This window comes from Trachypithecus francoisi, unplaced genomic scaffold (genome assembly GCF_009764315.1).
Source record: "Trachypithecus francoisi isolate TF-2019V2 unplaced genomic scaffold, Tfra_2.0 Lachesis_group14, whole genome shotgun sequence".
NCBI lineage: Eukaryota > Metazoa > Chordata > Mammalia > Primates > Cercopithecidae > Trachypithecus > Trachypithecus francoisi.
Genome location: NW_022681459.1, coordinates 4411509 through 4423677, shown reverse-complemented (window position 1 = coordinate 4423677; position 12169 = coordinate 4411509). Strand labels below are relative to the sequence as shown.

Sequence of the window (12169 nt, the reverse complement as noted above, 5' to 3'; positions counted from 1 at the left end):
TACAGAATGGGAGAACATTTTTGCAATCTACTCATCTGACAAAGGGCTAATATCCAGAACCTACAAAGAACTCAAACAAATTTACAAGAAGAAAACAAACAACCCCATCAAAAAGTGGGCAAAGGATATGAACAGACATTTCTCAAAAGAAGACATTCATACAGCCAACAGACACATGAAAAAATGCTCATCATCACTGGCCATCAGAGAAATGCAAATCAAAACCACAATGAGATACCATCTCACACCAGTTAGAATGGCAATCATTAAAAAGTCAGGAAACAACAGGTGTTGGAGAGGATGTGGAGAAATAGGAACATTTTACACTGTTGGTGGGATTGTAAAGTAGCTCAGCCATTATGGAAAACAGTATGGCGATTCCTCAAGGATCTAGAACTAGATGTATCATATGACCCAGCCATCCCATTACTGGGTATATACCCAAAGGATCATAAATCATGCTGCTATAAAGACACATGCACACGTATTTTATTGCGGCACTATTCACAATAGCAAAGACTTGGAATCAACCCAAATGTCCATCAGTGACAGACTGGATTAAGAAAATGTGGCACATATACACCATGGAATACTATGCAGCCATAAAAAAGGATGAGTTTGTGTCCTTTGTAGGGACATGGATGCAGCTGGAAACCATCATTCTTAGCAAACTATCGCAAGAACAGAAAACCAAACACCACGTGTTCTCACTCATAGGTGGGAACTGAACAATGAGATCACTTGGACTCAGGAAGGGGAACATCACACACCGGGGCCTATCATGGGGGGCGGGGAGCGGGGAGCGGGGAGGGATTGCATTGGGAGTTATACCTGATGTAAATGACGAGTTGTTGGGTGCTGACGAGTTGATGGGTGCAGCACACCAACATGGCACAAGTATACATATGTAACAAACCTGCACGTTATGCACATGTACCCTAGAACTTAAAGTATAATAATAATAATAATAAATAAATAAATAAAAACCAAAAAAAACACTTATTCAACAATATTCAGCAAATATTTGCTGGATGTATATTAGGTAGTAGTAACTGTCCAGCCACTGGAGATAAAGTAGTTAACAAACCTAGTTCTTTTTTTTTATTTTATTTTTTTTTAGATGAGTCTTACTCTTGTTGCCCAGGCTAGGGTGCAGTGGTGACATCTCAGTTCATTGCAACCTCCATCTCCCAGGTTCAAGTGATTCTCCTGCCTCAGCCTCTAAAATAGCTGGGATTACAGGCACCTGCCATCATGCCCACCTAATGTTTTGTATTTTTACTAGAGATGGGGTTTCACCATGTTGATCAGGCTGGTCTCAAACTCCTGACCTCAAACTCCTGATCCATCCACCTTGGCCTCCCAAAGTGCTGGGATTACAGGCGTGAGCCACCGTGCCTGGCAAAACAAGTCTAGTTCTTGATCTTATGAAACTTACCTGTAAAAATAGATAATAAGTTACACAGATGGAAGAAAGAAAGAGAAGGAAGTAAGGGAGGGAGGGAGGGAGGGAGGGAGAGAGGGAGGGAGGGAAAGAAAGAACTAAAGGAAATAATAAGGTGCTGTGATGGAGAATAACAAATAGGGAGAGACAGCTAATTTACTTGTTCAAAAAAATTCCCAACAAAGAGATGACATTTAAGCTCATACTGAAATATGAGGTTTCTTTCATTGTTGTATTTGTATTGATACCGATTAAAGGAACTATGTCTTAGTCAGTTTGAGCTGCTACAACAGTATGTCATGACCAGGTGGCTTAAACAATAGGAATTTATTTCTTACAGTTCTGGAGCCTAGAAGTTCAGAATCAACGTGCTGGCTCATCCAGTTTCTGGGGAGGGGACACCTCCTGGCCTGCAGATGGCCATCTTCTTGTTGTATCCTCCTTTGGTAGAGAACAGAGAGATGAAGCAAGCTCCCTTGTATTTTCTTATAAGGGCACTAAGCCCATTCATGAGGGCTCTACTCTCATGATCTAATTACCTCCCAAAAGCCCCACCTCTTAGTACCACCACGTTAGGTGTTAGAATTTCAACATATGAACTTGAGAAGGGATACAAGCATTCAGTCTACAGCAAACTGAAATCACTTCGGGGGTCACATCAAGGTACACAATTGAGAAGCAAGCTAAAAAGAACAGAGACGTGGTTAATATTAAAAGGCATCACACTTTACCTATATTCCTGTTTCCTAGCACTCATTTCAAGGTGAAATGCTCACTATCTATGTTAAAAGTAACATATATGAATCATGCCAAAGTTTAAGTCATTCACATGTGATTCTTCTATGTAACTATAGAGCAATATTATCATCATTAATTTGTATTTTGCTTTCCTTCAATGACTCCAAAATCTATAATGAGAAGACAATTATTTAGATCCATGCCTATTTCGTTTAATAATTGCTATAAAAAAAACTAATAAAAAGACATGTTATTTCTGGACAGAATTTTTTTATTTATTGTTATTATCACTTTTTAGAGACAGGGTCTTACTCTGTCACACAGGCTGGAGTACAGTGGCACCATCATGGCTCACTGCAGCCTCAAATTCCTGGCCTCAAGTGATCCTTCCACCCCAGCCTCCCAAGTAGCTAGAATGAGAGGCATGTGCCACCACACTCAGCTATTTTTTTTTTTTTTTTTTGCATAGCGAAGGGGGTCTCACTGTGTTGTCCAGGCTGGTTTCAAACTCCTGGCTTTCAGCAATCCTCCCACCTCAGCCTCCCAAAGCACTGGGATCACAGACATGAGCCACTGTGCCCAGCCTGGACAGATAATTTTAAAGATATTACTTGCTTCTTTCTTAAGTCATCTTTCTAAAAACAGAAGAGGCAAATTTAATAAAATTTTATTTTAACTATCACATACTTCAAAACTGAATTTTGAAATATGTCAAAAAAAAAAAGGAAAGATTGTGTTTAACCTTTGTCTACAAACTTTCACGTGGAGTTGAAGCTAAGAATGTGCGTCCTCCACATTACAGTGCACATAGTCAGCATTCCAGAAACAACTTAGGAGAATCAAATGAATTCCATTTCTATTAAACATCCTTTGATTCCTTTTAATCAGCTTTGCACAAAAGAACCAATGTTGGCATGTGAAGAAAGCAAAGGAGTGCATTTTCTGAATGTTAATGCACATAATAGAGGGAAAGTCCCATTTGTTATAACCTTGCCATAAAGTGGAGCTGTAATCTCACCATGCATCTGTTCCATATGCCATCAATTAGTTTGATGAAAACAGGCTAACAGTGCAGGAGTGATTAGCAGCAAAGATTAAATTCACTTCATTTTTAATTACAAATCTTTGTCCTTAAAGTTCTATTGGCTTGCAAGAACCCCTACTGTTCTGTTTCTCCTCCACAGTTGATGTGCTTTTTATTCTTCATTTTGAAACTATTAATGCATTTTATTTGGTACTTATTTCTAATTACAGACGTTACCCACAAATGTTACTGATATGCCCATATGCCAGAATAAGCAGAACTAAGACTGTTCAAATCTTACTAATTCAAGTTCAAATGATCTTTAGTAGCAAATGGGGCATCTGTTATATGTAGAGAGCTCTGAGGTTTACATATTTGTCACTCAACTTACTGGTTTTATCCATTGACCGATTCATTTATGTATTCATTCAGCAAATATTAATTTCATGTCTGTTATGTTCTAGGAACCAATATAGATGCTTAGTATATAAAACTGAACAAAATAGACAAATCCTTTACCTCACCAAACCTATATTACAGTGGCTGGAAATAAACCAATTGTTAGGGGCTGAATCGTTTCATCCAAAATTTGTATGTTGAAGTCCCAATCCCTAGTATGTCAGAATGTAATAGCATTTGGAGATAAGGTATTTAAAGAGGTATTTAAGTTAAAATGAGGTCTGTAGGGTAGGCCCTAGTCCAATATGACTCGTCTCTTTATAAGAACAGGAAATTTGGACACAGACACACACACACTGAGACTGAGGAAAGACCGTGGAAGATGAAGGGAGAAGGCAGCCACATTCGAGTCAAAGAGTGAAAGCCTCAGAATCAAATCAACCCGGCCTACAGTTTGATCGCAGCCTTCTAGCTTCTAGATCTGTGAGAAAATAAATTTCTGTTGTTAAAGCCATCCAGTCTGGGGGTATTTTGTTACGGGAGCCCTAGCCAACTAATATGCCAATTAACGCAACAAAAATAACTAAAAGTAAAAAAAAATTATATCATATCTTGAAAATTAAGAATGCTATAAAAATATGTATTGAAACAGAACAAGGAAGTAGAGGGACATTTATTTATTTCCGTCTCTGAGAAAATTATTGTAAAATATGGATACCTGCCATTTCTATAAAAATAAGATGACTGCCAGAGGGGCTTTCGAAGAAAAAGAAATATTTTCATAAGGACTCTACCACATCAAGTATTTTCCTCTATCATTCTATTTTTAACAATCATAGAGCAAAATACGACAATGTATGCATATGCTTTATACCACTAAAATTGTTTAATGTGTTTAATATAGAAGGTTAAGCTAGCCAAGTGACCAGGAGTGACACAGGCTGTCTGATATTTTGGCATTGTATTCGATAAATTTTTAGAAGAAACATAAAAGTCTACTTTTAAATCTTTGGTTTTTAAAAATGTGTTGCTAGGTGTTTTGAATCTAAAACTCAGTACTTCTGAACCTGATTAGCAGAATCAAGAACAACACAGCTACTTAAAAACTGAGAATCATTTTTTTCTGTAACTATTGAAACATAAATTATTTTGTTCTTTTGGTTCTGGAAGGTATCACTTTGGCATGCAGGCTAGGTCAAGCAGGTGTAAGTCCCAAGATACAGTCACAGCTCTTGTGATTGCTCAACATTAATTAAGTAACGTAAATGCACATAGTTCTGGCTTGTAAAATATTCTATTTAATACTGTGAAATTCTCTGGGTCAATGAGTGATGGGAGTGCAGAAGGCATATCTCTGACAAAACAATGCAACTCCACCATCCTCTATGGATTAGCCAAATAAACTCCCATAGCATTACAGTTCTGCATGGACTTTTCTAGGAGGATGATACTCAATCAAGCAGGACTTCTAAAGACTGGCAAAGTGCTTCATGATATCATCAAAGAATGAGGTAAGGAGTGATTCAGTGGATTTGGCCGTACTCTTTATTCTCCTTCCCACCATGTCAGGCACACCCTGCCAGTTCTAGAAAAGTGCCATCCATAGACTTCCCATCTTCAGAACTTCTGCTTTTCAGTCAAGCAGGAAAGCAAAGAAGCAAAATGCTCCCACTTGAGAACATCCTTGGATTCGCTCATGAATCAGGCAGAAATTTCATTACACTCAATTTTTATGTTTTCTTATGCATATGATCCTAAATAAACCAGTTTAGAATTTTTCTTTCATCTGCATTTCTACATCTTCTAGGTCAAAGTTCATGACTTGCGTCTTGTCCTACCTTTTCTCCACCACTGTTATGCCCACGGGTCTATCTATACCAGCATATAACATTCAAAATCAAAGAAAGAATAGGATACCAGTAGTGTGTAGGCAAACAAGTGAGACCACGTCTTTATTATCATGGTTAGAAGGATTTCCAAAATATATTCTAAACATTTAGGTCTTGAATCTCCTCATTAGCAACTAAGTTAATTAAAAAAGAAATGGGTAGCATTTTTTGTCCTTGCAGCAAAAAAAAATTTTAAAAAGAAAAAGAAATGAGGAGTTTTAGTTGGAAATGCAAGAAATAAAAAACACTCATGTCAGAATCTCTGGCCAATAATTTCAACATAGTAAACAAATACATTGTAAAAACAGTGTAAGACAACCAAAGTTATTCTCATGGGGGACTGTCTCTTGCCTTGTCTTTTACCGTAACTAATCACTAGTTTTGCACGCTTTGAAAATCAGATATACTGTGCCATTTCATCTCCTTTCCAAGACGTGTTTATATTCCATAGCAATTCTTTCCAGGAAAGCCATGTGTATACTGTTTTACTGATCCTCACGTTTTCTGGATGACAGAGGTGAAATGTAAAAATATTTATATTTTGTAGATCAAAAATATGAAGGTCATATACAGGGTAAAGGGTAAATACTGCTGTAAAACCTGCTTATGACTCTCCTGCCAATGTAATTAGTTAAGGGGAGAAAACAAGTTAAAGCATTTTTGCCAAAGCTAATCTAGGGGACAAACTCAGAACAGTATGAGGCACTGTCCCTGCCCCAGCCAGGCTCCTCTTTACCGACAAGAGTGGACCCAGATGCACAGCCAACAACTCCACATATGTGTCACTTAGTTGCCCTTCATTCCTGATTGGGTTCGCGACATCCTTTTTGTTACTCAAGCTTAGCACTGGTCCCTGGCCCATGCTTTTCCCACCCCTGCCTGCTACCAACTCTGCAGGGTGGCCTCACCCTGTATGACTACCAGCTGGAATTGGCTCCCATAAATAATGTCTCTCTCAATCTGGCTCACACCACAACCAACTGGCCACCCAGTTGTTCACAGCAGCAAAGCCCCCACACCGCCTCCCCTTGAGAGCAGCTCCAGCTGGGGAATCTCTTTGTAGTGAGCCAGTCCCTACCCCCTTATCCCCAGCTGGTGTCAGCCAGTTGCTACAGCTAAGCAATCAGACCCACCTGTATCCTGACATAGGCCAAACCCAAGGACGCTAGTGAAGTAAGTGGGTTATCGCTCCTTTAAGTGCTCTTAGATACTCCAGTGCTGGCCATGACTCACTCTTGCTTTCATATAACTATGAGATCATTCCTACGAAATCTTTCATTAGGCATTTAGGCAACAGCCGTTACCAGCTTAACATGTGCCTGCCTTCCTCCTTCCCAAACCTTGCCCTTTCACGCTTATCTCTTAAGACAAGTGGAGAAAGCATTAAAGTTGGAATCAAGAGATTGGGTTCCAAAGGAACTTGAGCAACTAACCTCTAAGAGTCTCTGTTTATTCTGAAGACTAAATAAGATAATGCTCATTGGAGTTTAGAACAATACACAACATCTAGGAGTTTCTCTGTATGAGTTAACTGAATGTTGAATTGAGTTTAGAAAAGCATTCCCATGACAAAAGAATAAAGGAATAAGAGTGAAATAATGGGCATGGAGGATTTCTTGGAAAAGTCGACCAATCTAACTACTCAAAAGTAACTAGAAACTTGTGGCTGGGGGAATGGAAAAATTAGACTCCCTAATGCCTATTTTTCTCCTTAAAACCTTCCTATAGATTCATTTCAAGATGCTCAAATCTCAAAGAGGAAATGTAGCACACCAAAAAAAATGGCCCCTCAAAGATATTCACATCAAATGCCTGGAGCCTGTGAATGTTATTTTATTTGAAAACTTGTCTCAGTTGCAGATGTAATTAAATCAAGAATCTCAAGATGAAATCATTCTGGATTATCCAGGTGTGTCCTAAATCAAAAGAAAAACATTCTTATATGAGAAAGACAAGAAAATGTGAGACACAAGAGGAGGCAATGTGGCGATGCAGGCAGATACTGAAGTGATGCAGCCACAGGCCAAGGAAAGCCTGTAGCTACCAGAAGCTGAAAGATTCAAGGGAGGAAATCTTTCCTGGACCCTTTGAAGAAAGTACGACCCAGGTAACACCATGATTTCAGATTCTAGCCTGCAGAAATGTGAGTGAATAGGTTTCTGCTGTTTAACACCACAAAGTTTGTGATAATTTGTTACAGCAGTCCCAGGAAAATAATACAGTGATCTTGACAGAAGCAAGTGATCTGATATTGCTTCTTATAATAGCACTAATTTCATGGCGTGTTGGTTGGGGGCTTCACCCTCATGACCTCACCTAAACCTAATTGACTCCCAAAGGCCTCACCTCTAAGTAACATCATGTTAGGAGTTACCTTTTCAACATACGAATTTAGGGTGGAGAGGACACAAATATTCAGATAATAACACTCTGGCAGTGATGTTTTAGGAACACAGATTCCTTTGGGGGGAATGACTTGATTCTCTTTCCTCCAATATCATACATTCTCCTACTCTTTTCCACCATGAAGGGATGTTTTTATATTCTCCACTATGAGGTGGTAGGAAAAACACAGACTTATCATACAACTTCTAAACATTTCTAATTATCACTGTGGTTATTAATACTGCCACTCTGAAATCTACATATTTCCTCACTCAACTAAGCTATATAAAATACATATTAAGAAACTTTTAGTTGATATCACTGAGAATTCAAAGTGAAGAAATATATAGATGATTTATGAATATACAATCCAGAATCTGAAGTCCTTTGAGCTAAGGTGAACTGGTCTACTTCACTCCAGTGGGGAAAGAAGAACAAGTCCCATGTTACCTTTTCTCAGTCTGGAAGGAAACTGTTTGCTGGACAAGGTAGACTGGAGTTGGAATCAGAAAATACATAATCAGGAGTATGACGGCAGTCAAGTTCAAATTGCGATGCATATGTCTGGGGTACTGAAACCAGGATGAGAGCGCTCTTGATTGTCACTTAGCATCAAGAATTACACACTCTTATTTTCCCTTTACTATCCTGGCTGCTGCTTCTTGGTCTCATTTACGGAACTTCCTCCCGTGGCTGACTTCTATATTTCAGAGTATCTCTGGGTTCAGTATTCTTCCCTAAGTAGTCAGACCTAACCAATGTCATCCAAGGCCATGGTATTAACAACCTCTTTTATGCTGACAACTTCCAAATATGTATCTCTAGTCAATCACTTAACATTCAACTAGGGGTCTATAGTGGAGATGTCAGTATTTCAAAATGGACAGATCCAAACGGCTCTCTATAATTCTTCATCCTAATGCAGAGAGAAAGAGAAAGCAAGCTCTCTGGTGTCTCGTCATATGTAATAGAGAGAAGGGGGTCTCGCTATCTTGCCCAGGCTGGTCTTGAACTCTTGGGCTCAAGAGATCCTCCTGCCTCAGCCTCCTAAAATGCTGGGATTACAGGTATGAGCCACCACGCCCAGCCATCTTATCTTTTAAAGACATGATTCCTATCAGATCAGGGCCTTACCCTTATGACCTTATTTAACATTAATTATTTCCTTAGAGGCCCCATCTCCAAATATAGTTAAAGGTTGGGACCTCAACATATATATTTTGTAGGGACCCAAACATTCAGCCTACAACAAATGCAGTGAAATGAGGCAACTGAAACTGAAGAGGAAACCAGTGTTTTCTATGCTAAGAAGAACTGAAGGGTTTAAAGAATAAAAGGTGTAAATTTATTTTGAGAGATTAAATTATTTTCATCTCTCAAAATTAAAAAGGCCAAAAGAAAAAGGAGGAATTCAGCTTTACCACAGATTACTTGTTGTAAATGATGGATAGCAATTAAATATAGTGGTTCAAATAGACTATGCTTAATATATGAAGGTAGCACTGCAATTTGAAATGACTTCAAAACAAATAATTTGACATGTGCTTGCAGCTTTCAGTCACTTTATAGATATCTTTTTACCTCCTTACTTTCCTTGACTCAGACTACAATTTTTCATATTAATTTAATTAAACTGATGCAGATTGATGCCCTAGAGGGCCAGCAACCCCTAGGTTTCTCTTAAATTCTCCATGGAACTTCAAATGAGTAATTGTCTGAGCCAACTAAACAATTTCAAAACTGGTTCTTCAGGGAAAATAGAAAATTTGGGCAAAACCAAAAAGTACCTTTGAAGTTCATTTGCTTCATATCGTGTAATTGTTTATAATTATTCACTATCATCCTTCCTTGAAAAAGGATCATTCAATGCCATCTATTTCCGCATGACCTGCCAGTCCTTCCAGTAGAGAAAGAGAAGAGTCCCTGGCCTCATGCAGTTGGGGCTCAGCCTTGTGACATGTTTTGGTCAATAGAATGTGGGTAAATGTGACATACACCCTATCCAAGCAGAAGCTTTTAGAGTGTTAGGAGCTTCTCCCTGCTCTATTGCTTTTCCTCTGAGCAAGAATGGGCAGGTCCCCACAGGGGCTGACTCCTCAGTGTGATATGGCAGGACACACGTGGAGGACAAGCCACAGCTACCGCATACATGTAACGTGCATAACAGATGAACTCTGTTTGTAAGTCAGAGATTGTTTGTTACTATAGAAAAATTAATAAATACATCACTAAAATTATTTTTTTAAAAAAACAAAGATTTTAAAAGATGTAAAAGGAAATTTTAAAAGTTTTTTAAAATTTTGTGGGTGTATAGTAGTTATATATAATTATGTGGCACATGAGATATTTTGATACAGGCATACAATTGTAAGAATCACATCAGGGTATGGAGGCACTCATCACCTTAAGCATTTATCCTTTCTTTGTATACAAACAATCCGGTTATACTTTTAATTATTTTAAAATGTACACATAAATTATTTTTAATATAGTCTCCCTATTGTGCTATCAAATATTAGATCTTATTCATTCTATGTTTTCAAACCCATTAACCATCCTCACTTCCTCCCCACTACCCTTAAAAGACAGATTTAAACTTTTGGTAATATTAACTCTGCATTCTCTACATAGGTCTTTCCATAGCACATGATACCAATTTCAAGTAACATCCAAGAATATCTGCATTTATCCTTTTTTGAGCATTAGCTAGAAAGAAATGGCTTAAAATAATAGTGATAATAACTAGCATTTTTGATAACTTACTATGTAGCAAGCATGGTTAAGAACTTGAACACAGATTATATCATTTCTCACAACTCTACAAAGAATCATTTTTATCTTTATTGTTTACGTAAGAGTACTAACATATGAAATAGCTCAGTAGCTTTTTCTAAGTCACGTACTTAGCAAGTGGTGTAATTAGAATTGGACAGGCAGATAATAATCAAGTCATGGAGGGTATTAGAAGGTTGCAATAGATCAACCAAGCAAGGTGTGTGACCATTCATTGACTCTTCCAGGAAATCTGAGAGTATTTGGCATAACTGCAATTCCCCACTTTATAAATTTCGGTTTTTATTTTAGATACAAGAAGCACATGTGTAGGACTGTAGGCTGGTGCAAAAATATTTGGGGTTTTTGCCATTACTTTTAACGGCAATTTTTCAATCCACACTTCCCCCACCCTCCTGTATTAGGCCATTCTCCTGTTGCTATAAAGAAACACCTGAAACTGGGTAATTTATAAAGAAAATAGGCTTAATTGGCTCACAGTTCTGCAGGCTGTGCAGGAAACTTAGTGCCAGCATTTGCTCAGCTTATGGGGAGACCTCAGGAAGCTTTTACTCATCGCAGAAGACGAAGCAGGAGTAAGCATGTCACATGGCAAAAGCAGGCGCAAGAGAGAGTGAGGGTGAAGGTCCGCACTTCTAAATGACCAGATTTTGTGAGAACTCACTCACTATTGCAAAGACAGCACCAAGCCATGAAGGATTCACCCCCATGACCCAAACACCACCCACTAGGCCACACCTCCAGCATTGGGGATTAAAATTCAACATGAGAACTGAGCAGAGACAAATATCCCTACTATATAATTCCACCCTTGACTTCTTCCAAATATCATATCCTTCTCACACTGCAAAATATAATCATACCTTCACAACAGCCCTCCAAAGTCTTAACTCATTCAAGTATCAACCCAAAAGTTCAAAGTCGAAAGTCTCATCTGAGACAAGGTAAGTCCTTTCCACCTGTAAGCCTGTAAAATAAAAAACAAGTTCTTCCAAGACACAATGGGGGTACAGGCATTGTATAAACATTGCTGTTCCAAAAGGGAGAAATCAGCCAAAAGAAAGGGGCCTGTATGCAAGTTTGAAACCCAGGAGGGCAGCCATTAAATCACAAGGCTCCAAAGTAATCTCCTTGGACTCCATGTCCCACGTCCAGGGCACAGTGTTGCAAGGGGTAGGCTCCCAAGGCCTCAAGCAGCAATACACCTCTGGCTTTGCAGTGTTCAGGTCCCACGGCTTCTCTCACAGATTGCTGAGTGCCTGTGAATTTTCTAGGTGCAGGGTGCAAGCTGTGAGTAGATCTATCCTTCTGGGGTCTGGAAGGTGGCAGCCCCCTTCCCGCAGCTCCACTAGGAGTGGCCCAGTGGGGGCACTGTGTGGGGCCTCCAACCCCACATTCCCCTCTACATTGTCCTAGTAAAGATTCTCTGTGAGGGCTCTGCCTCTGCAACAAACTTCTGCCTGAAAACCTAGGCTTTTCATACGTCCTCTGAAATCT

General features: G+C 39.0%; 1 protein-coding gene across 2 annotated transcripts in view; it reads right to left on the bottom strand.

Moving 5' to 3' along the window:
• The window catches only part of CHODL (chondrolectin), a 262943-nt gene extending 251309 nt beyond the window's left edge, over positions 1-11634 (bottom strand). For both annotated transcript variants that reach the window (XM_033232197.1, XM_033232198.1), the window contains exons 1-2: positions 11536-11634; positions 1783-1885 (exon numbers count right to left, since the gene is read on the bottom strand). The gene's annotated coding sequence lies outside the window, so the exon portion shown is untranslated. The remainder of the gene's footprint in view (positions 1-1782; positions 1886-11535) is intronic.
• Between the last annotated feature and the right edge of the window lie 535 nt (positions 11635-12169).